The sequence below is a fragment of the Canis lupus genome, chromosome 15 (genome assembly GCF_048164855.1).
Source record: "Canis lupus baileyi chromosome 15, mCanLup2.hap1, whole genome shotgun sequence".
Lineage (NCBI taxonomy): Eukaryota > Metazoa > Chordata > Mammalia > Carnivora > Canidae > Canis > Canis lupus.
The window spans coordinates 45,993,387-46,017,324 of NC_132852.1; the positions used below are offsets into that span (position 1 = coordinate 45,993,387).

Here is a 23,938-nt window from a genome sequence, read left to right on the forward strand (position 1 = left end):
CTCTCTCTGCTGGAAACCTCTCCTGAAAGAATCCACATGGTAACGTAAGGAGAAGACCCAGTCCCTGACCTTAGGGAAAGACAGATCTTCTCAGTGCCTTTCCCATAATCACAGCCCATCTTCCCAGACACCATCCAGACCCCTTCCTCATTCAGGCTTGTTTTGGTTTCCTGTTTCTTCCTTGCTTTCTGCATGACTAGGACTGACACAATGCATAGTCCTACTTCATTGTTTTCACCGGTCCGATGGGTGACAAATGGGTCTCAGTGTTGTGGCTATGCTGTTGTTTTGCTGGTTTTCACACACTTTCTATTTTTTTTAAATCAGCTTTATTGAATATAATTGACAGATCCACAATCTCCCCGTGTAAAGGGTACGATTCAGTGGTTCTTAGGATATTCGCAGATCTGTGCCACCATCACCGCAGTCAACCCGAGGATATTTTCACGCCCTCCCTGTCCCCCTCCCCGACCAAGCAACCACGACATGGCTCTCTGCTACAGATTTCCCTGTTCTAGACATTCCTATAAATAGAACCCGTATGATATATGGCTCCTGGCTTCATTCACTTAACCATAATGTATACAAAGTTTACCCATGTGGTAGATCCATCAGTAATTCATTCCTTTTTACGGCTTCACAATATTCCATGGTGTGAACACACCTTACTTCGTCTGTCTGTTCATCGGTTAGAGGACACCTGGGTAGCTTCTACCTTCACCTATTAGGAATAATGTAGCCTACATTATTTGTAATGTATTGTACGAGTGTCTACACTATTACTATTTGTAATAGTGCTAGTGTTAATAGTTTCCTTGAAGGTGCTAATGATCTATGAATAGTGTAGACATTCGTACAAGTGTCTGTGTAGATATGTGTTTTCATGTCTCTTGGGTTTATACCCAGGAACAGAATTACCACTGGCCAGTGGAGTCACTCTGTGTTTAACTTTTGAGGAGCTGCTGGACAGTGGTCCACATGGCTCCCAACTTGGGCACGTCCTCACCAGCATGTGTTCCTGTGTGTATCTTCATTGTGGCTGTCCCAGTGGGAGCAATGTGCGCTGCCTTGTGGTTTTGAGCTGCGTTTCCCTGCGTTGTCTAGCATCTTTTCCTGGGCTTTTTGGCCATTTGTACATTGTCCTTTGGAGAGATGTCTGCACATATCTGGGTTGTCTTTTCACTATTGAGATGGAGAATTCTTTATATATTCTAGATGCAAATCCCTTATCAGATACATGATTTGAAAATGTTTTCTTCCATCCTGAAGGTTGTCCTTTCACTCTTCAGAAGCCAAATTTATCTGTTTCTGTTGCCTGTGGCTTTTGCTGTCGTGTCCAAGAGAGCGCACAACGTGTTGGGAGTGTACAGGGCACCCCCAGTGAGCACATGTATGGTCAGTGGCATGCCGACATCTTGTGAGCCTGAAGGCCCTAAAAGAGATGAGGAAGAGATGAGACAAGCTTATATGCTTCCCATCAGTTTGTATGTTTCCTAAATCTGCAGAAAATCCCTTTTTCCCTCTTGCCTTTGCTTTACCAGACTTTCTATCACTGTCCTCTTTCTATCACTATCATTTGTGTTTTTTTCAGGCACTATTCATTCTCTCTTTCCACAAATATTTGTCGAGCATGTACTGTTGTCCATCAGGACCTGTACTAGGCCACATGAGTTGGATATCAGCCCTGCTCTCAAGGACAGCCCCCCTCCCCCCGCCGTTCGGCTGGGATTTGCTGTCCATCCTGATACTGTCCTCTTCTCTGGACCCCTAGACAGCCACTCTGACCCTGGGGATCTGTCTCAAGGCTCCATGGGAAGGAGATGCAGGTGTTCCTCACAAAAGCATGGAGACCCATGGATAAGGAATTGCATTCATTCCAAGGATCAGGGCTGGAGCTCCTCCTGGGCAGCAGGGGCCTGTTACTACTTGTTGAGTGAATAGGTGGTGGTGCCCATAGATTCACCCTCCGTTCTAAGTGGAACTTGAAACCCAGGCTCGTGTTGCCCTGGGTCACTGCTTCAGCATTTTTCTGGGCTGGATGAGCAGGGGAGCTACGGTGGTGTCAGGAAGGGTTCATTGCATCTGCTACGGGGCTGGCACGTGGCACAGGCTCCAAGTAGCATCGGGGAGAAGCAGCACCAGGATGAGTGCCCCGTGACCCCTGGGGACACCTCAGGGGTGTCCAGGGTCTGGTGTTGGAAGCCATGCCAGAAAACGCTATGGTAATTCAGGTTTTACCCAAAACCAGCTCAAGAAATGTCTACGGGAATGTGTGTTAGGAAAAGCCATGCTTCTCCCCAGGAACTGGTCTATTCACTTCTTGCGTAAAATGGGCAACTATAACCCGTCATGTTTTATTTTTCTTGGTTTTACTGCCGTGCTTCTCAAACGTGGCTGCATGTCAGGCTCACCTGAGGGGCATTTAAAACGCCCAAGTGCCCAGCTGTTCCCCAGGAGAATTTAATTAGAAACTGTGACCAGGTACCGGGCTTTGTGTTGTTGTTGTTTTAAATTCCCCAGATGATTTGTGTCTGAGGTTGAGAGCCAGTGGGACGCGGGCAGTTTAGAGCCAAACGTCTGACTTGACTTTGCTGTGTTCCCCACCTCACTCCCCACTTTCTCTGTTTTTCTGGTTCTGGCTCCCCATCCTAAGCTGTCTCTGATCCTCATTTCTGTTGGCTCATGGGCAGTTGAGTGGCCTTTGGCTTAAACATGGCCTTTCTTTTTCTTTTCTTAAGATTTTATTTATTTATTCATGAGAGACACACAGAGGCAGAGGGAGAAGCAGGCTCCCGGCGGGGAGCCCGATGCGGGACTCGATCCCAGGACCCTGGGATCACACCCTGAGGCAAAGGCAGGTGTTTAACCACTGAGCCACCCAGATACCCCTATATACATGGCCTTTTGTGGCTACAGTGGCTGCTGTAAATTGGCTCTACAGGGCTGGGAACACACTGCTTGGTGAATGGGGGGAGTGGATGTAGTCATTAAAAAAGCAAGAGGCAGAATGGAATTGCAGTGGTGTGTTTTGTTTATCTCTAAAGCTACATTTTATGAAAAGTGGGTTTGTTCAGAGGAGGAAAAAGAGCTAAATGGAGAATGTGACAGGAATTCTGAATCCTTCTAGACATCCTCCATATACCCGGGGACGTGGGGACCCTCTTATTTAGGTTTAATTTCACTTTAAAACTTTTGTTTTCACTTATAGTAATTACTTTTTCCTGAGGAACACAGATCCCTGGCTCTCTTCTTATTCAATGATTAGGGCTAATTTTTACTAAATAAATGAAACAGAGAGGAAGGGAAAAGTGGGAGGGTGTTTCCTCCTTCACCAAAGGGCTTGAAGTCAGGAGAGGCAGAGAGGAAGCGGGCAGGGGTGTGGGAGGTCCGGCCAGTGGTGTGGACAGATGCACAGAGGTACACGTGGCCTCCGGGGTGGGGAGGTCTGAGGTGGGGCATAGGGAGGCAGCCTCTGTCCCTTGGGCAGACCGGCTGCCCGGGTTCACCAGGGACTATAAGGATTTCTTAGAATGTGGGACTTTCTGTTTTAAAATCTGATGGGTCCTGGGCAAACCAAGACGTTCCGGTCACTGTAACTACTGGCGGAGGATATAGCAGTTGCTTAGTTACTAATTTTTGTTTGGAGGCAATTGTGGGCAGGAAGGGGAAGTGAAGGAGTCCTGGGGTGGGGGCAGGAAGTTTGGCCTGGCAGGCAGTGGCATGGATTTGAAGCTCCAGGGTCTGTATTCTGGGTATACCCTGACCTCACCCGTTTGTCCTAATCCCTGGTTAAAGGGTGGGCCTGAGGAGAGCCCCCGAGAGAGAGACACGGCTGAGAACACAGGCTTTGGGCTTGTAGGCAAGAACACCTGTCTTGAATGTATTCTTAACCCCAAATCAGGACTTGCTTATGGGACCGAGACTTTGCCTATCATCTGTGTGCCCTTGTCACCTGCGTGCCTGGTACACCATGAGGGTCTAGTACGTGTTTGTTGGATTAACCCAGTCAAGAGAAAGCAGTGTTTGGTGTCTGGCTCTACATTAAGGGTTATGAGTATTTACAGAAAGATTGTCATCACATTATCTCAAGATATCATAAAGGACACAAAACATACAAAGTATTAAAAATTTGGGGGGATCCCTGGGTGGCGCAGCGGTTTAGCGCCTGCCTTTGGCCCGGGGCGCGATCCTGGAGACCCGGGATCGAATCCTACGTCGGGCTCCCGGTGCATGGAGCCTGCTTCTCCCTCTGCCTGTGTCTCTGCCTCTCTCTCTCTCTCTCTGTGACTATCATAAATAAATGAAAAAAAAAATTTAAAAATTTGGGAGTAACATAAAGTGGATTTGTTAAATCGTGTTGTATTTGGGTTCAGAGCTGCCTCTCAGAGAGGCCCCTTCAATCCAGACTTGATTCAAATAGTGTAACGGGGGGAATAAGCCAGAATAAGCCAAAGAAACAACATTTGCAACCGTAGCAGGTCACACTGAGCTATGTAGGGAGCAAGAGAGGAGGCAGTGACGTGAGCATCAGTGAGCGATGCTGGGGTAACACATGACCCTAAATCTCAGTGGGGAGACATGACCGAGACTTATTCCTCTCCCAGTCTACGTGTCCATCATGGGCAGCTGTGGCCTGTTTGTTCCCGGAACCCAGTCCTTGCTGCAGAGGGTTAAGAGACGGTTTTGGAACACAGGACAGCTTCCAAACCTTCCCTTGGGAGGTGGCCCATGACCAGGTCTGACATTAGGGCTGGGGTGTGCAAGAGGGATGCCTGTAGGGAGGGAGGGGATAGCAGGAGACAGGCAGAAGGACACTGAGCAAGTATAGCCCTCGCTGGGGCCTTTGACCTGAGCCCATTACGAAGCTTCCAGCTGAGAAGCCTTCTAAGTCAGGGAATATTAGAAACATTCTGGACTGAGGGCAACTGACTGCACTGTCCTTGAGCATCCAAAGTCCAAGTGATTGCTTCTTGGTCTACTTGATTCAAAACCTGATTCCTTCTTAAAGGGAAAGCACCCATTCCTGGCTTCGTAGCTCCCTTCTCAAAGGCACCTTTGATTTTGAGGACAAATGATGCCATGAACCATCATGCATATTTACTTGCCTCTACCACGAGGTGCTGGTTATTTTTTTTTTCTTTTAAGGATTTTTAAAAGATTTTATTTATTCATGAGACACAGAGAGAAGCAGAGACATAGGCAGAAGGAGAAGCAGGCTCCCTGAGGGGAGCCTGATGTGGAACTCGATCCCAGAACCCTGGGATCACAACCTGAGCCAAAGGCAGATGCTCAACCACAGAGCCAACCAGGTGCCCCCATAGGTTCTTAAATAGGGTGCATTTTGGTGCCCTGAAGTCCTGTTCTCAGCCACGGAAGTTCTGAGACAGTAGCTCTGCAGACAACTCTGGACATCTGTGTTTTGATGAAACGGTGCCCCTGGGGCTTCTGATGGTCCCTCCAGGTTCCGAACATCAGACAAAGGATTTCACCAGGAGCTGACTTGACCTCCCTTCCAGCTCCCACTCACTGGAGTGGCTCTGGGCCTGCTTCTGGGCCCTGCCCTGGTGGAGGACCCCAGGATCAGGCTGAGGAAGCTTGAGCAACAGCAGACTTAGGTGTCATTTGTTGCCTCCTCCCTCCCCAGTCTCTGACAGTTTCTGAGTTGTGAAGCTTCTGGGGCAGATGAGGCCACTGAGAGTCTGACGGCCCCAGACTCCCATCTCCTCTGGTTCTGCTCTCTGGTCAGACTGTATGTGGCAGAGGGCCCTGTGCCCACTGCTGTGCCCGTACATGGTGAGTGCTCACAAACCAAGGCAGGTCATTGTTACAGAGCTTTCCTGCAGCCGACCTGCCCCGTCTCTCCCACCTGTCACCACGGCTCCTGTCTTAGTCACTAAACCCAGTGATGGTGCTAGGAGCTCCCCCCCCCCCCCCACCACCGACCTGGGAGTTGGTCTTCTCTGCCTTGTCAGCAGGGCCGGCGGGGCTGTGGGGAGACGGTGAAGGTTCCCCATCACAGAGCTGGTGACCAGCCCACCACACACCAACTAGCATGCAGGTGATGAGCTGGCCACAGACCTGTGGACGGTGGTCAGGTTCCCTGACTACGCACCGTGGCTCCTTCCGAGACCAGGCAGGGGATGAGAAGTCTGAAAACGAGAATGTCTTTAGAAGCTGATAGTGAGGAAGGGGCTGGAAGAGTCAAATCAGAACAGTAATTTGTGTGCAGAACCTGGCACTGGGCTACCCGACATAATTATTTTTTTTATTTTTTTATTTTTTTTATTGGCTACTAGGAAGGCTTAGAGATTTGGGAAATTCCATGGGAGGGCCCACCAAGCCCTACCTGCGCAGTACCCCCAGGGCCATCTCTGCAGTAAATGACAACTTCCTTCAATAAAGTGGCAATGAGGCTTCAAGGCAAGAGAAGGGGGCTAACAATGAATAAGACCAGGGCTGGCAGGCCCATATGAGCATTGTCACTGTACCCCTTTACCCCCCATGAAGCTGCAGCCCCCACAGACGGGGATTGGGGTGGGGACTCTGGGCCCCACAGGGGAAGAAACCTACTTATGGTCACGGAGCAAGAGAGTAGGGAGCAGATTCAAACTCTGATCCCCCAGCCAGCAGGTTTCCCCCGTAAGGTACGGACAGACTCATGTTCAAATACCTGGGCTTATTCCGTTAAGAAAGTAAGAAGCCATTCAAAAAGACCACGTGATGAATGATTCCATTTGTAGGAAACATTGGAAACACACACAGAAAGTAGCTCAGTGGTTGCTGAGGGCTGGGGAGTAGACAGGGAAATGGAAGTAACAGGCATGGGGCTTCTTTCTGGGGTGACGAAAATGTCCTAAAATTGGTTGTGGTGATGGCTGCACAGCCCTGTGAATATACCAAAAGCCATTTTATCAGGCACTCGAAATGGATGAACTTACTGCTTGTGAATTCTGTCTTAATAAAGCTGTTGAGAAACGAAGGGGAAAAAAAGCAAGCGTCTTGGTTTCCAGGGGTGCATTTAACAGAGCACCACAAACCAGGGGGGCTTGGAGCCACAGAGATTGATCATGTCCCAGGTCTGGCGTGAAAAGTCTGAAATGCAGGTGTGGGCAGGCAGGGCTGTGCTCCCTCTGACAGCCCTTGGGGGGATCTGTCCCAGGCTTGTCTCCTCAGGTCCTAGTCATCAGTCTTCCCCGTGGCTCCTCCCTGTCTATATTATATGTCTGTGTCCAAATTTCTGCCTATTTTTGTTTTTTAAGTTTTTATTTATTTGATATAGAGCGAGAGTGCACGAGCAGGGAGAGTGGTAGAGGGAGAGAAGCAGGCTCTCCAAGGAGCAGGGAGCCTGATGCAGGGACTCGATCCCAGGACCCTGAGATCATGACCTGAGCAGAAGGCAGACGCTTAACTGGCTGGGCTACCCAGGCACCCCCACACATTTCTGCATTTGTAAGGACATCAGTCATGTTGGAGCAGGGCCACCCTGGTGCCTTCAGTGTAACTTGATTGGCTCTGTAAAGACCCTCTTTGCAAATAAGGTCACGTTCAGAGGTGCTGGGCGTTAGGGCTCTGACCTCACTTTTGGTGGAGAGGACACGATTCGACCCAGGAGAGTAAGGAAGGGTATAATGCATTCTGAGAGAGAGGTATAATGCCTGTTAATATCTTTGAAAAGTTCTAGCTTAAGGTTTTGTGTTCGTTTGATTTTCAGAAGAGTTCATTGAGATGGAATCCCTTTAGCAACGAACCTGGAGATGGGGGCCTTCCTGTTCTTCCATCTTTCATGGGGATGTCTGCAGGCAGGTGCTGTGCTGGGGCCACACCTGGCCACGTAGGTGGCTACCTGCACCCCCACCTGCGTGCCCGGCTCAGGCCTTGGGCTCCTGCTTGTAAGTGACACGAGGTCAGGGAGCAGGTTCTGCAGCTGAGGTGCATTCCTCTTGCTCTGGGCGAGGGAGGGGAAGGGGGTGGCAGGAGCTGAAAACCAGTTTCCCCTGAGGTGTCCTAAGGACACTTAGAGGTCCACAGTGGGGCCCTGTGCTTGGCAGAGGCTCAGCTTCCCCACGGCTGATAGATGCAGAAGGTTTGTTTTGTTTTTTTTTAAATCAGGGCTGAAATTTTTCTGTTGTGGGTTCACTGTTCTTCCCGCACCCAACAGCCATTTGTGAGAAAAAAGGAAGCTGACTCTGCGGTGTGGTGGCTCTCCCTGTCCTAGGGCACCCCAGCACTAACTGGGGCAGCTGGTCCCATCCCACCGGCCCACCCCCTGGTCCTCAGCTCAGAGCCTTCAACCCAAAGTGATGCGTCCTCCCTGAGCACACTGGACACCTATCTGTCGAGCTCATCACAGGAGCATGTTCTAGAGCTCCAGTCTTGTTCCCGCAGTGGGACTCAAAAGCTTCTCCAGGGCAGGGCCTGTCGCTGGTTCCTGTTTGGCTCCAGTAGGGCTTGTACCAGGTAAGGCTGAACCCTGGTCAGTGGGTCTATTCAAGGCGGCGGCGGCGGCAGTATCCAAGCCCTCTCCTGGCCCTTCTGCCGCTTCTGTTGCTAGAGACTTCCGTGGGATGTCCCCAGTTCTGCTCCAACCCCAGACCTGTCCCAGAGGTGGTTGCAAGTGTGTGTTTCCAGAGCTTTCTTTTGATTACCTTTTGCCCCTTCCTACTTTGTCCTGAGGTGCAGTCTTTGAGGCTCTATCTCATCGTTGTGTGAGATGCCAGGTGTGAGATGCTCCTTTCACACCTGCATCGCATGTCGTTACAATGGGCTGTACTGCCTCCCAGGCTGTTGGTTTCCATCAGTTCCCAGGTCCTGTTTACTCCCTTAAAACTCAGACCAGCACCCACACAGCCCACGCTACATACCAGGCTGTGTCTGTCTGTATTTAGAATACAGGTGTGTATATGCATGCACATGTGCGTGTGTCTTTCCATATATACATCACATACGGCAACCCGGTGGGGTACGTGTGGTTGTTATTAATCTCATTTTACAGAAGAGGAAATGGAGGTACAGAGAGGTTCGGTGCTTGTCCAAGGTCACAGTGCTAGCAGACGGCAGGACTGGAATTGAAACCCGCAGAACAGTAGTGTCAGTTTAAAAGGATGAGTGAAGACTCTTCCCCGTCAGAGTGCTCAGGAAGATGAGTCCAGCCTCAGAGAGGACATGCTTGGGGCCATGGTTAGAAAGGGCAATCTGGAGGAAAAAATTGCTTTATGCCCCAGTGTGATTTGTGTTGGTTTCAATTAAATTGGGAAGACTGGTGCATGTTAGGCAGCAGCCTGGCTTTCGCCACCTGGGCCCAGAGCCTTCTGTTCAGTGGTGCCTTTGAGGCACTTTTAGGTCACAGACGTTCAGAACTGGAGCACCTGCCTGATACAGCCAAGCTCAGCCCCTCAGCCAGCATTCAGCTGTGGGTGCACCGAACCTGGCTCTGGGCTTGAAGGGGAGACCTGGTTGTTGTGAGCCTTCCATTGGCAGAATGTCCAGGGACCGAAGAGGGAGCACGTCCCAGGGAGCCTCACAAATCCAGGGACTGTCCCACGCCTGTTTTTCTTAGCCTGTTGTTGCTTACCTCTCAAACCCTCAGCCTTACTCTTTTCATGAAGCTCTTTTTCACAGAAGTCTTTTTTACGACTTCTTCCAGTGCAGCCTCTCCTGGAAACTTCTGTGGAGGCTGCTGTCTGTACCACGTGAGGCACGACATCAGCCCTCAGCCTGGTGGTTCCTCGTGTCCGTGATTCTCCTCCCAGCCAGGACTCAAGTTCCCGAGGTTGGAGGCCCCTCTGTTTCTCTCGTGTTCTGTAGTTGGGTGCCCCAGGAGTGTTCCTTGTTAGGAGATGGACCACCAAGAGGTAGAGCAAGACCCGGTGGGGGGGTGGGGGGCTGCAGGGGCTCTGACAGACTGAGGGGCCTGTATTGGGGCCCAAACCCATCCTGTTCTTGACTGCAAGAAAATGAAAGAGGGAAAGGAGGGCCTTTCCAAGGGCCATGCGATTTCTTTGCAAGGCAAGGACACTCGAGTCCCAGACGGTAGACACCCACTCCTGGGATCTGAGGAGCATTCTCCTTGGCCAGTCAATGGGCCTGGATGAGACCGAGACCGTGCAGTGGTGAAGACAGTGTGTGCTCCTCAGAGCTATAGGGTGGGCCTGGGAGTTAACATGATGGGCGCTGGAGGAGCTAGGGCAGGGGATACAGGAGAGGCTTTGCAGCCCCTGGGGCTGGGGTGGGCTCAGAGAGGAGCCTGGCAGAGAAGAGGTCCACGTGGGCTTCGGCAGGCAGATACCCGTGTGTGCATGCGTATGTGAGTGTGTGCGTGTGTGCCTGTGTCCTATTTACCCCCAATCCACCCCTACGCCCTCAGTGTGCATCACCGTTTTGGCTGCCAGCACAGATGGCAAGTCCTTCCCCTTCTACCATCTGTTCCCTGTACCTTCCACACCTAAGACTTGTTCAGACCGAGTCTGGAGAGGTCACCATGGGGCCACGTGAACAAGCCCAGCGAGCTTTCTGGCAGGCAGGGCTCAGCCCTTCCCTATCAGTTAGCGGGAGTCGGGATCCTGGCCCCCTCCGCACCCAGCTCCTGGCCTGGCGCAGGTCACTTCCTGGTGGGCTGCCTGGGATTTAGAGCTGGTGTACTAGTCAGCGGAGCTGAGAGCTGCAGCTCTACAACAGGGGAGGCAGTGGGCTCCTACACACACATGCACACATGCATAGTCTGCACACACACACACAACACTTCTGCAGGTGGGAGGCTCAGGACCTGCCCTGCGCTGGAGGCTGCGGGGAGATGGAGGCCTGAGATGAGTGTCCACACCTGCAGCCCCATCAGGTAGTCTGAGTCTCTGAAGACCTTCGAGAGTCCAGAACTTGGTTGTGAAAGATGGAGAGTTAGTTACCCTTGGCAGGGTTGGGTTTGGTTTTAGCTCCCCTCTGTTGGAACCAGGGCAGGGGAGCTTGAGGGTTGTGTGCAAATGTGCATAGTTCCAGAGCTGCTGGTTCTGTGTGGCTAGAGGGATCCTCCCGGGAGGGACCCCGGAAGCTCAGCTGGCAGACGTCCGGGTACTTTGTAAAGTGTGGCGGCCTCCAGCACTGGAGGTGAATGAGGCTGGGTATCCCGCCCCCCCGCAGCAGGTGGCATACCACCTGGAAAGGACTCTTATGCCAGAGTTTGCCAGACCGCCACAGATGATGTTAGGCCACAGGTACAACCTATTCCTGTAGCTCAAGGGAAGTCTTGCTGCTGCCTTGGGCAGTGGGGGGGAGGGGTTGGGGGTGGGGAGGTGGGAGGTAGGGGGGTGGGGATCTCTGGCGGGTTTATGCAGAGGTGCTACAGCCTGTGCCATCCCTTACCGAGCCAGCCTGAGCCAGCACTTACTTACCTTGAACACCACGCACTCCTCCGAGGGAAAAGAGCTCAAACATTTCTTGAGCTGATTCGCAAGTCTTCCAGTATAGACTTTAATAAGGATGTTGGACATGCTGAGTAGTCTTTGTCATCTTGATTCCCAGCTGGGATACTTCAGAAGCTATCAGACTGCCCCAACGTATTGCAGAGGGCTCATAGAGTCAGGAAGGCTGGCCTCAGGCTGTTTGTAGGAATGGGATTCCAGAGGGAAACACCATAGCTGTTGGCACCCCTGCGCGACCCAGGACATCTCAGACACTGTTTCCAGTGGACGGCTGAGCCAGCACCATGCTAACACCAGGCTGTGCCCCCCCTTCTGGGCCAAAATACAAGCACAGCCAGTACAGCCAGGAATCGGGCACTGGGCCCAGGGAACCCTTGGTTTCAGTGTCTCTGGCTTCCCTAGGCATAGATCTGGCAGCCGCAGGATCGCTGCCGGGAGTGCAGGGCCAGCAGTGCTGGCCACCAACAAAAGGAGAGCGATAAGGCTTTGCTGAGCAGCTGCTGTCGGTCTGCAGGATTCTGTGATTAGCGTGATACCCAGGCCTGGCACCGTGGCCAGTACGGATGTGGGGTTGTGGGTCCCTTTGCTGTTAGAGCTGTGGCTCTCATCAGGAGATGAGGTGGGCATGCAGCATTTGGTGTTTAGGCTCACGAATGAAGATGGCATGGGATTTGGCAAAGGGTCTGTGCCGGATTCCTAGGATGCTCAGAAATCGAACCCAGGTCTGATACCCATGGCAGGCAGGCAGGGGCACCCTCCTTTCCCTGTGTGAGTGTGTTTTTAGTCTTCGGTGGCACTTGCACAGCTGAGGTAAGGCAGAGAATAGTGTGGAGTTTTTCCTTGCCACATTTCCCATGTTATTTGTAGTCTTTGAAGTCACTGCTGTGATTTGCTGTGATTTCCTTACCCCCCAGTGCATGACTCCATCAGAGCACACGAGATAATCCCGTTCCTGCACGTTGGGTGGCATCAGAGCCTTCCCCACTGTTGCACAGCCCACCTCTGTGCCTAAACCTTCACTTGCCTTTTAGGACGGACCCCCTAAAAGGGAACCTTCCAACTTCAAGAGTGAGCATACCCTCTTATTTTTAATTACACGAGTAACAAACAATAGCCTGTGCTACAGAGAGACCAGAAGATACAGATAAGCAAAAATAAATAAGTAAATAAAAGGGAGTGGGTGTGAACCTGTTAAATGTGTGGAACACAGCCAGGCTCTAGAGGGGATGGACTTGTGATTAAATCCTGGTGGTGGAACTGATGTGTCTGTCACTTTGGCAACTCAGCCTCTCTGAGCTCCAGTTTCCTTGTTGATTAAAAAAAAAAAAAAGTATTATTTTACCCATTTCCCTGTTGTGCAAGTTGAGACATTTGTAAATACCCAGCACTAAAAATATACTCAAGAAATCAATTCCAGGAGAGAGAGGCTGGGTAATAACTTACAGATGTTGGGAAAGCCTATTGAGAGTGGTGGGGGACCCATGAGGACTGTGGGATACAAAACCAGGCATGCAAAACCAGGCAGAGTCAGTAGTGTGCAGGCATGGGGTGCTGAGGGGCCCATGAGGACCCTGGGCAACAGCTTTGTGCAAGCTGGAGTAGTTGGAAGATTGGGCAGCCGTGGCTCACTGCAGAATGTGGCTTTGTTCTGCAGGTAGCATGGAGCCATTGTTCTGGTTTTTGTTTTATTTTGTTTTTGCTTGGTCATTTTTGGTCTGGTGAGGGTACAAGGGCAATACTCGGAAAGCAGTGTTTAGGAAGATTGATAAGTGAAGGGCAGGTGAGTCAGAGGGGATGTCCCACAGGCAGGAATATTCTCAAGACCAAAGATGGAACCAACAGCAGCCTTAGGCTGTACAAATGTCTTCAGTCCACTGGGCCTCTCCTTCAGGAGAGCAGACCTCCACCCTCCACGGGGAGTAGGTGGAAAAGCTGCAAGCCTGAAGAGGAAGCAGGGACGTAGGGTGCAGTGGAGGTTTGGGGAGTGGGAATAGATGCAGGTGAAAGCAATAACTGTATTCGTGGTTGGTAGCTTGCAGGCTGGAGTGGGGTTGTTTATGCTCCTCAGTCTCTAACAGATAATGCCAGGTACCTGACACATGGAATCACTGGCAGTCAGAATTGCAGAAAGTCATTCACAGACTATAAGTCATTTGCAGGCGCTTGTCTCCAAGTGCAGCAGGCCTTTGAACGCTTTGGATGGCAAAGCCCATTTCTCTGGCATCTCCAGCATTCCAAGCAAAACTAATTAGCTTTTTTTCCCTCGGGTTTGTTTGTATACTTTGGAATAAAGCACAAAATAAAACAAGCCTAGCTAACCCAGCGAGGCTAGTCCCAGAACCAGCAGGAGAAAATATTGTGATTGGCTGGGTCTCTGGCCGACCCTTGGTACCACAGCCAGGGGGCTGGCTGCAGGGTGGTGGCGTTCCACTCATCCCTAAACGGCACCAGCTTCTTGCTAAGCCGTGAGTTTACACTAGCACAGCCCTCTGCTTCCAGAATTATCTTGTATGTCCCAAGTTGCTACTTGTTTTTGTCCAAAAGCTTGCTCGTCCATTATCCCAACAGCAGCCCTGGGAGATGTGCAGAGTGAGTGTTTTCCCTAAGAATATTTTCTCAGAAGAAGAAGACCTGAGGTTCAGAGAAATGGTTTGTATCTGAGCTGTTGTCACAAAATGTCTGTGTGTAGGTCTGAGAGGGCCCAGAGGTCCTTTAGGTAACATGTTGCTCAGTCTGCAGGCAAGAAAACAGGGTTCAGGTTCAGCATAACTGGTAGCCAGAGAGATCCTGGCCCCATACCCATGCCTCTGATCCCTCGGGCCTCAGAATGGGTGTGTTCTTTGGGTGAACAGTGACCGTTCTGTACCCTCTGGGCAGAAAGAAACCTTAAGAAAACCACAGACTTCCAACTCTATTAGGAGTTTCCCGAAGTTCCAAACTCTCAGTTGCCATTTTGTTCATGACCTTGGACGCCATGCGGCGTTCCTTTCTCCCCACAAAGCATCCTGCATACCTCCTCCACGGCTGTCCCACTCTGCCCTTCACATTTGTCACCCTTTCCTGAACCACAGATCTGCCAGCTAAATCCTGTCATAGAATCAAAGAACAGATTCTTCCAGGAAGACTCCTCCTCTGCCTGAGTACTGTCTTTTGAAGCAGTTTCTCCACTGCTAACAAGCTTAAGTCATTAGTAAGTTTTATTTAATAATGAGCATCGCAGGCTTCTGAAGTGAGGACACACATTTTCTCCCTTTATGAAGAAGATTTTAAAATATATTTTTAAGTAATCCCCCAACACACAGCGTAGGGCTTGAACTCACAATGTGGAGATCTAGAGTCACATGCTTTTAACCACTCCTCCGAGTGAGCCAGCCAAGTGCCTCTCCTGCTCATTTTCTCCTAATCTGTTTTCTTCCCAGCCAGCTTGCACACTCCCCAGGGAAGTGTGTGAAGGTAACCCAGGCTCTGTTTCAATCAGGTATGGGAAGACATAGAGACACCAAGATTGGAAGGAAGGCGTTTACCATCCTCACAGACCCCTAGAAATAGGAGGCTCAGCACACCAGGTGGGACCACGCAGAGAAGCCCCAGGCTGGGTCAGGAGGCACAAGGTGTGCGAGGAAAATGTAGGCAAATGTAGGCAATTGTGGTTTGTGCTGGAAGGATCTGGTGAGGCAGGGCAAGTGGGTTTGGGATTGGCTGGTTGGCATCATTTCAGCAGGCTCTGGGTGCAGCGGTGCCCCTGGCTGTCTGGTGCTGCCCCGGGTGATTAATGCAGGGGGAGGAGGTCGGTCGGGCGTGCTTGCAGGGGCTGTTTTGCATCTGAAAGGCTTGCTCCCAGGTGAGCCATTCACTCTCTCTAGGGAGGGGCTAACCCCAGGAGGGTGGTCCCACCTGGGGCTGCGCAGAGGCCACAGACGTCAGAGCCTCAGAATTACAGAAAACAAGACGCACTGGATACAGGCAGGGCCCATGGTGCCTTCCAGGTGTGGGCAGGTTGTGTGGGCAGGGCCGAAGGGCCGTTTGGCAGGGCCGTGGCCAGAGAGCAGGATGCATTCCCGTTCCCAGGGCAGGGCTCCCTGGGGAGTCCGGGTGGCCGCAGCCACTGTGTCCTCTGAAGCTAGCCGGCCTTGGCCCGTGTAGATGGGGACGGCGCAGGGGCCCTGGCGGCCTCAGGACCTCCGGCCGATGATGCCACCGGCTGCTGCATCATCAGCCTCTCCTGCCTTCCTTAGCCTTGCCGCCTGTCTTTTTAAGAGCCCTGGCCCAGCCTCCCCCTTCCTCCCCCCCTCGCCTGTGTAGTGGGACTTGCCTCCCCAGCAGCCCCGGGCACAGGTGGTAATGACAGCTGGCTGCAGTCCCGTCACTGAGGGGATCTGCCCGCGCTCTGCCTGCGTGTTGAGCAGCACAGCACCTCTCGCCAACAAGACTGTCGCCGGCGCTGTCTCGGGCCAGCTCATGCTGTCTGCCGTCCGCTTGGTGCGCTGCTCTGGGGACTGGGAACACGCCCAGCCCCGGTGCCCATCTGTTGCAGACGTGCGGCGGTGGCGGCTCGGGGAGCGGCCGAACCCTCGAACCCGCCGGTGCTGAGGGGGCTGGGCGAGCCGACTCTCATGGGCCTCTGGAGCGGGCGGCAGGATCTGTCGGAGCCGGGAGCGCTGCGCCTGCGGCACCCGCAGCCTGTGGGCCCGGCACCTGCAGTCGGCACCCGCCACCGCGAGGACACCCCCGGGACCCCTTGGGGCTGAGTAAGCTGACCCCTGAGCCGCGTCCCCGAGTGCGTGGTGATTGTGCGTTTCTGTGTGCGCCCCCCCCCCCCCCCATGCTTTGTCTCCTCTCTTTGCCAGACTGATGCTGAATCGTCGCTTTGTTCTGCGGGGGCCTCGTATTCAATTGAACACCCCCAGGGGGAACTCAGCGTTCCTTCCCTACCTCCGGGCTCTGTGTTTTCTCCTTACCTAACTTTTCCTGGGGATTGAAAGAGGATAGTGGTGGAGGTGGTATGTGTGTGGGGGCGTGTTCCCTCTCCGTGTTGGCCCCTCCTCCCCCGCCGGGCCGCCCTGCCCGGGAGCTGGAGCTGCCCGCTCCTGAGTGTGGCTCTGCTCTGCGCCCCACCTTCCCACCTCGGAGACAAGTTCCCCGCTGAAATCTCAGCAGAGTTGGCATCCTCTGCCTTTCTTCCCCCACTTCCCGAGTCATCACTTATTATTCAATCTGTCCCCAAACAGAAAGGGTTGGGGATGGTGTGGGAGCCCTAGGACACCCCCCCATGTTGTCCCTTGCAGGGCTCTTGACCACACAGCCCAGTCCACTGGTGTCCTGCCCGGCGAGGGCGAGCTCTAGGAGGCATACTTGTTGCTTTTACCTTCTGGAGAAAATATTGAAGAAACAGAAACTGGGAGGGAGCAGGCAAGGAAGGGAAGGGGGAAGATGGAAGATGTGCTCACCGAGGACTGAGCCGAGGCTTGTCTGCTCTCTGGTCTGGAGGAGGCAGGTGGGGGCTGAGAACCCAGGTCTGCAGAGCTGCTGCTGGAAAGGACTGTCGCCCCTCAGCCTCCGCTGACACCCAGGCTTGCGGCTTGGAGCAGGCTGCTGAGTTTTTCTGGTTCCCCCAAAGCCCCCTCCCTAAGCCAGGGGCTGCATTAGTCGTGTGTGACCGAACTTCAGCTCAGAGTCTGAGATTGGTACTTGGGTCCTACTAATTGAGGCCAGGGGTTGGGCTGGGGGACCCGGCGGGGGCAGGGGCAGGTAAATAGAAGAATGCGGCTTGATTCTGTGCTTCTGGACTTAACACCTTTGGGGGCGGGAGAGAGAACAGAATTATTAGACAGTTTCAAGACTTGGGGAACAGTAGAGGATTGAGTATGGCATCATGGCAGGTGCCAAGCGTTGAAAACACTGGTGGGTCCGGGGGCAGCAGGGTGCAGGCTTACCTCCCTGAGTGCAGGGGAGACCCCAAAACATAAATGGAGGGCCTCTCAGGTGCTGTCAGGTGTGGCTAGGGAAGAGAAGTGCAGGGGTAGACAGGAGGGAAGTGAGCAGTCAACCCAGGAAGCTTCCTGAGGGAAGCAATGAACAGATTGCAGCAACAGTGCCTCGTGGGCTCTCGGTCAGCCTCTCTGGCCAGGCTGGCTCACTTCCTGACCCCACAGGAGAGTGGCACAGCTTCACACCTCTCCCTTGCTTCTGCAGTTTGCACAGGAACTTGGCTGGAAAAATTTAAGGTGGGGGTTTTTGTTGGTTTTTGGGTTGTTTTTTTGTTCATTGTTTTGGCCCGACATGAGGTCTATGAGACAGGTGGAAACTCCTTTCTATGCAAGAGGACACTGAATGTAGCATTCATTCAGCAGAGGTCACTGAAAGCATCTGGCCTGCTTGCCTCACCTACAGAAGAGACACTCCTTGCCCCTGAGGCCCAGCCTGGTCTTCACTGAGGCATGTGTGGGGAAGAGGGAGGTGAGTAGAGAGGACAGCTATGTGGATGTCACCCCTTGTCATGGACTCCGAAGCTCTGGTCCCCAGGCCAGTATTAAGTCAACTGTTTACTGAAACAAACTCTTGAGTGCTACGTGCCAGGCAGTGGCCATCCAAGATGAGCACGATGCTGGGTCTTGACCTCCTGGTCATTAGTTCTGGACAGCTGAGGATCCCTGAAAATGCACGTTCTGATTTTGCACCCGATTTCAGCCCAGTGGTTAACAAATTAGGATCTTTCTTGGATTTTTCCCACCTCCTTACTGTTCTCTTTCAAACCATATATTTTTCTTCCTTGAAAAGTGTTGCAATCTGACCTCCCCCGGGACACCCACACTGACAAGTCTTGACCCGTACCTTCTAGCAAACCCCCTTAGCACTCCCTTATACGTGGCCTGTGGGCTAAGATGGTGGGTTCATGCTTATACTTTTTTGTTTTATGCATTATTTTGTATTAGGTTGTGTTCAGTTAGTTCTTGTAATGATTCATTCGATTGATCATTCGATTGATCATTTCCTATGGTCAGTTAGGGCTTTCGTTTTTTAAAGGAATGTCTCCAAATCACCTGCTATTAGCTCTTCATGCTTTGGTAAGTGTTTATTGACTATATATTAGGCACCAGGTGCCACAGATGGCATTTTCATGGACACTAATGATCTCAGTTCTCATGACAATCCTGGACACTTCCCTCATTTTACACAGGAGGAAACTGAGGCTCTGTGAACTTCATCTATTTGCTAAGATTATGGAACTGGCATATGGCGAACTAGGGTTCGGATTGAGGCCCTCTGACTCCAAAGTTGCTGCCCCCACACCTCCTCCTCTGACTCCCCCTGACTCCTCCCCTGCTCCCTGTCTCCCTCCCTCAGACCACCCCCCAGCCTCCTCTCCAGTCCTCCCCTCCAGCCTCCTCCCCTCCCCCCCAAACCTCCCCTGAATCCCCCCCTCCACCGGCCTCCTCCCCTTTGCCCCCTGTCTCCTCCCCTGACTCCTTAACTGGCCTCCTCCCTTACTCCCCCACCTCCTTCCCCCCCTCTCCTCCCCTGCCCCCTGGCTTCCTCCCCTGTCCCCCCACCACCACCTCTGCTGCCTCCTCCCCTGCACCCCACACTGCACTGTAGGAGCACATGGCAAACATCCAACAGAGAAAATGTGTTTATTAGCCACCATCAGGTTGTGGTGACCAAGCGGGACTTAGCCAGTGTTTCAGTGAAGGCTCTAGGCTTCCCCAGCCCTGAGATGCTGAGGCCTTGCCTTTCTAATACCAGGGATGGCCAGCATGAATCCATGGATGTTCTGTGTTCTTGGGCATACCTTCCCTCTGCCTGGACAAACTTCTTTTCCATGAGTGTGACTTAAGGCCGTAGAGCCCTAAAAGAGGTTAAGGACAGAGTACGGAGCTCTAACCTCAATGACTAAAATTTGGGGTTTTGAAAAGGGAGTAGTCATAAGCACCTGATACTCGAGAACTCGGCGAAGTTGCCTCCTCAAACCCAGAGCCCCCTTGGCACTGGGTCTGGGGGTCAGACTTAACTTCAGGTCTGTGTCCTGCGCTCTACCAGCTGGGGACCATGGGCAAGTTATCTCACCTTTCCGAGCCTAATTTTTCTTCTGAAACTGGAGATAACCACAAGACCTCACAGGATTGGGGTGAGACCAGTTGACAAGGGCCAGCTCCCCACCTGTAATAGGTGCTCAATCAGCAGCAGCCTCCTGGTGGTGAGTGGTTGGTTGTGGAGTGTGGGCGCCAAGCCCAGCAGAATTCCTCTCAAAGCAGGACCTTGAGGTGATCTGGCTTTCTGATAGAACTCTCTGGATCTCATCACTTTGATTATTCACCAGGGAGTCAAGGCCGGGGGGCTGGGGGTTCGGTTGGGCCCCTGTAGTTCCCATGCTGTCCCAGTGAGGCCAGTTCCCCACCTGACTGAGCAGCTGGTCAGGCCCTCTCCGTCCCTCCCGCCCCACCTGCCCCACGCGGACATGGTCATCTGCCATCTTGGCGTGGCTCCCCTGCCACCACCCTTTCCTGAAGGTCACAGTGGCATGTTTGCATCATCTTCCTCGGATCCTAAAACCCTTCCTTGATTTCCCTTAGCATCTTTCACCCTAAGATAGAGCACATGGAGGGGTAGGGAGAGAAAGTAGAAGAAAACAAAGTCAGACGTGGGTTCTTGTTTTGATTTTTACTTTGCGAATGAGGTATGTGGTAGCATTTTATTGCTTCGTGTCTGCTTTTAAGGGAGTCTGCCATCTGCCTGGTAATAATGGCTTCATCTCGTTAGTCACCCGTGAGTTAGACTTACTGTGCAGATTCCAGTAAATAAGAGAACAGACACTTGGCGAGTCAGAGCAGAGCCAGCCCTGCCGCCTGCAGCTGCCCTACTGCCGTGTTGGGGGGCTGACCACACAATGCGGGGGGCTTCCAGGCAGCCCGAGGAGGGTGGAATGGAGGGCTGTGGAATCGGGGTTCCACATTCTCTCCGATGCTGGTCTACCTTTTCTTTTTGGTTCTACCTTTCTATGGCTCAAGAGCCCCTAGGACAGGGTTTCGCTGCTTCTTGCAGAGAGAACCAGAGAATCAGGAGCTGAGGAGAGGTAAGACGAAGCATCAAGCCTCAGGAAGCTCTGTGGAGCTTTTCCTTTTCTCCTAACCCCAACAGCTCCTGTATTTGACCTTAAACACAGACATTCTCCTTGCTTTCTGATCTCCATTGGCTGAGTCACATTCATAGTCACATTTTCATGGCTGGAAGTGAACTTGGAGCTGACACTTGTGGGCATTCGGGGTAGTGGAGATGGCCCAGGCAGAGGCTGTGCTGGGATGGCTTGTGTTCAGGAGGAGGTCGTGAGGAGACAGGCGGACAGTTACCCTCACGTAGTGTAGGGACAGTGCACAACCCACTCCCCCAACCAGGAGCAACAGAGTCTCCTGTCAACCATATGGGGTGTGGGACTCTCCAGAAGGAAGAAAAGGTGATGGAACACAAGGTACACAAAGACACCTTTCTGGAGAGTGTGCCTCTGCCCCTGCCCTCAGCTCTGGGAACCATTGATGTAGAGGCCCTGGCGCTCCACATGAACCATGGCCATCTGATGCTTAAACCCTGCCCACCTCATGCTTTTTTTTTTTTTTTTAATTTTTTAAATTTATTTACGATAGTCACACACACAGAGAGAGAGAGAGAGAGAGAGAGAGAGAGGCAGAGACATAGGCAGAGGGAGAAGCAGGCTCCATGCACCGGGAGCCCGACGTGGGATTCGATCCCGGGTCTCCAGGATCGCGCCCTGAGCCAAAGGCAGGCGTTAAACCGCTGCACCACCCAGGGATCCCCCCACCTCATGCTTCTTATCAAAGCTCTGAGATGTGTGAAGACATTTTTAAAAAAATATTTTATTTATTTATTCATGAGAGACACAGATTGAGGGGGGGGCAGGGCAGAGACATAGGCAGAGGGAGAAGCAGGCTCTATGCAGGGAGCCTGATGTGGGACTTGATCCTGGGACTTCAGGATCATGCCCTGGGCCGAAGGCAGGCGCTAAAGTGCTGAGCCACCCAGGGATCCCTGTGTGAAGACATTTTTAAAAATCTTTTCACCAGTAAGGGTCAGAAGGGTGGGGGCACCTGGGTGGCTCAGGTGATTGAGTGTCTGACTCTTAATTTCGGCTCAGGTCATGATCTCAGGGTCATGAGATCGGGCCCCAAGTCTGGCTCTATGCTCAGCGTGTTCTATGCTTGAGAGTCTCTCTCTCTCCCTCCTTCTCTCTGCCCCTCCCCCTGCTTGCACACACACTCTCTCAAAATAAATAAATAAAATCTTTAAAAAAAAAAAAAAAAGATCAGAAAGGTGATTTCTGCTTATCCAAAGTGTCAAGTTAACTATAACTGTGATGATCCTTAAAGCGCCATCCCTGACACCTAAACCTGCCCTACCCAGCTTTGACAGAGAATAGGTATTTCTACAAAGGTGAATTTTCTGGATGACAGGATCTCCTCACCATAAAGAGTTTTTGACAGGCTCCGAAGACAGATGAGCTTTCCTATTTCAGAGTCAAGATGGAGCTGATAGGGAATCTGGATGTGTCCTTGGAGGGGTGTCTGCATTTTAGAGAGCAGGAATGATCTGCTGTTTAGGCCCAGCAGACAAAGATGACAGGGCAACTTCCAGCACCGAGACGCTGTGGGGAGGGCCTGGCACAGCACCCACACGGGCCCCTCAAACACATGGCTTCTGGCTTCTGACATGAGTGCTGAGGGCTTTTTGATGACACCGCTGCTGGTGCTGTACCAAGTTGGGGAGTTGGGGCTGGGTTGGGGGGCTGGACTGGGTAGAGATTCATCCTTTTGAACAGATTTTCCACTCAGTCTCCCAGAGCCCTCTGTCCCCTGGTGGGATTCGCCCTTCATGTTAGGCCCAGACCCAAGCCAGGCACTGACCCAGAACGGGCCGGGCCTGGCTCAGAGCTCACTGCAGGCATTGCCAGCATCTGTCACCACCCACTCACTCTGAGTCACCCCACACTTATCTGCTCACATCACAGAGCCTTGAAATGCACTCACCAGTTGGTCTTCCAACACAAACCCCGGGGGACACTTGGAAAGAAGGGCAGGTCTTGGAGGAGGAGAGGAGGGATGTGCTCCATTTGGCCTGGGGTGTGGGTAAGGGGCTCTGAGTGCCCCAGTCAGGACCTGGGGACACCTCTCTTCTGCCCTTGGAAGTGTCAGGATGTCCCTCCGGGCCTTGGTTAGCAGCCACCTGGCAGCTCTCCCCAGAAGGACTTGCTCCTTCTCCTGACTGCATAGAGAAAGGGCACTGGGCCATGCCGGCACATAAAAATTTGTTTTTCCTTTTTCACTTCTCTTCATTCTCAGATCTCTACCTGGTAGATGAGAACCATCTCCGCCCCCCTCAACCCCACCACACACATATACACACATACTCGCCCCTGCTGTCTCCTAAGTGGGGAGAAAAGATTTCTGCTGGTGGATGGGAGCCCCAAGTGGCCCTGGGGGCTTCTTAAAGTGTGTGTGCATTCTGGGATTCCACCCCAGTGTACTGAATGGGCTCCTCAGCAGCATCTTCCATGCTCTGAGGACTGGCTTTGTACTTAGAATGGATTGAATTGGAGTCAGCATTTCCTGTCCTGCTCCTTTATGTAAAAAGAATATTCTAGGGGCACCTGGGTGGCTCAGTTGGTTAAGCATCTGACTCGATTTCAGCTCAGGTCATGATCTCCAGGCCTGGGATTGAGTCCCACATCGGGCTTTGCGCTCAGCAGGAAGTCTGCTTGTCCCTCTGCCCCCTCCCTGCTCATGCTCTCTCTCTCTCAAATAAATAAAATCTTTTTTAAAAAAGAAAATTCTGCCTAGGGTCCAACTGAACACTGAGAATAACAATTTCCCCCCAAATCAGCTTTCTCTAATTTCATTCATGGAGATAGAGAAGGAGATCATTGTGCAATTGAAAAAAAAAATCCAAAGAATATTATTCAATAATCCCAAATGCCTGGGGACTCTGGTTAACCCAGAGTTCTGAGAGCTACCAGCTAAATCTTATTTAGAATGCTAACTGTAAAAAAAAAAAAAAAATTAGAGTACTATAAAATGCACTTAACAATGAAACAAGACCCATCACTCAGTCTCTAGTACATTTAAGGCCCCAGTAATGCCACTCTAACAAAATCTTGATGCCAGTGAGTAAGGACGTCCGGTTGCGATAAGCTAGCTGTAATCAACCTTCTTCATCACGTTTAAATATTCACCATGTTCTTGCACTTCCTACTTGGCTGGAGTTAATACAGGGGTGGTGGGGAATTGTGGCCTCAGCCCATGAGGGCCTCTGGGCATCCCCTTCCCCACCTCTGGGGCCTTCCTTTATATCTAGGGTCCTCACCCCAGTGCTCCCCAAATTGGCCTTATCCAAGCACTTTTTCTGTCTGACCATCTCTACTCAACCAAAATTTCTTTTTTTTCCTAGGCCATCAGGGCTTTTTTTCTGAGACTAGCTAATCCAGGAATCTACCAGTTCAGAGAAGGGGTTCATTTTGTGGGTTG

The 23,938-nt window shown here is 52.0% G+C and overlaps 1 protein-coding gene across 4 annotated transcripts in view; it reads left to right on the forward strand.

Moving 5' to 3' along the window:
- PRKAG2 (protein kinase AMP-activated non-catalytic subunit gamma 2) overlaps positions 1-23,938 on the forward strand; it is a 265,070-nt gene that overhangs the window by 31,204 nt on the left and 209,928 nt on the right. Inside the window, exon 1 of one of the 4 annotated variants that reach the window (XM_072776913.1) lies at positions 16,042-16,159. The exons of the other annotated variants lie outside the window; for them this stretch is intronic. The gene's annotated coding sequence lies outside the window, so the exon portion shown is untranslated. Of the gene's footprint in view, positions 1-16,041; positions 16,160-23,938 lie in introns of those variants that run through there. 4 annotated transcript variants of the gene reach the window in all.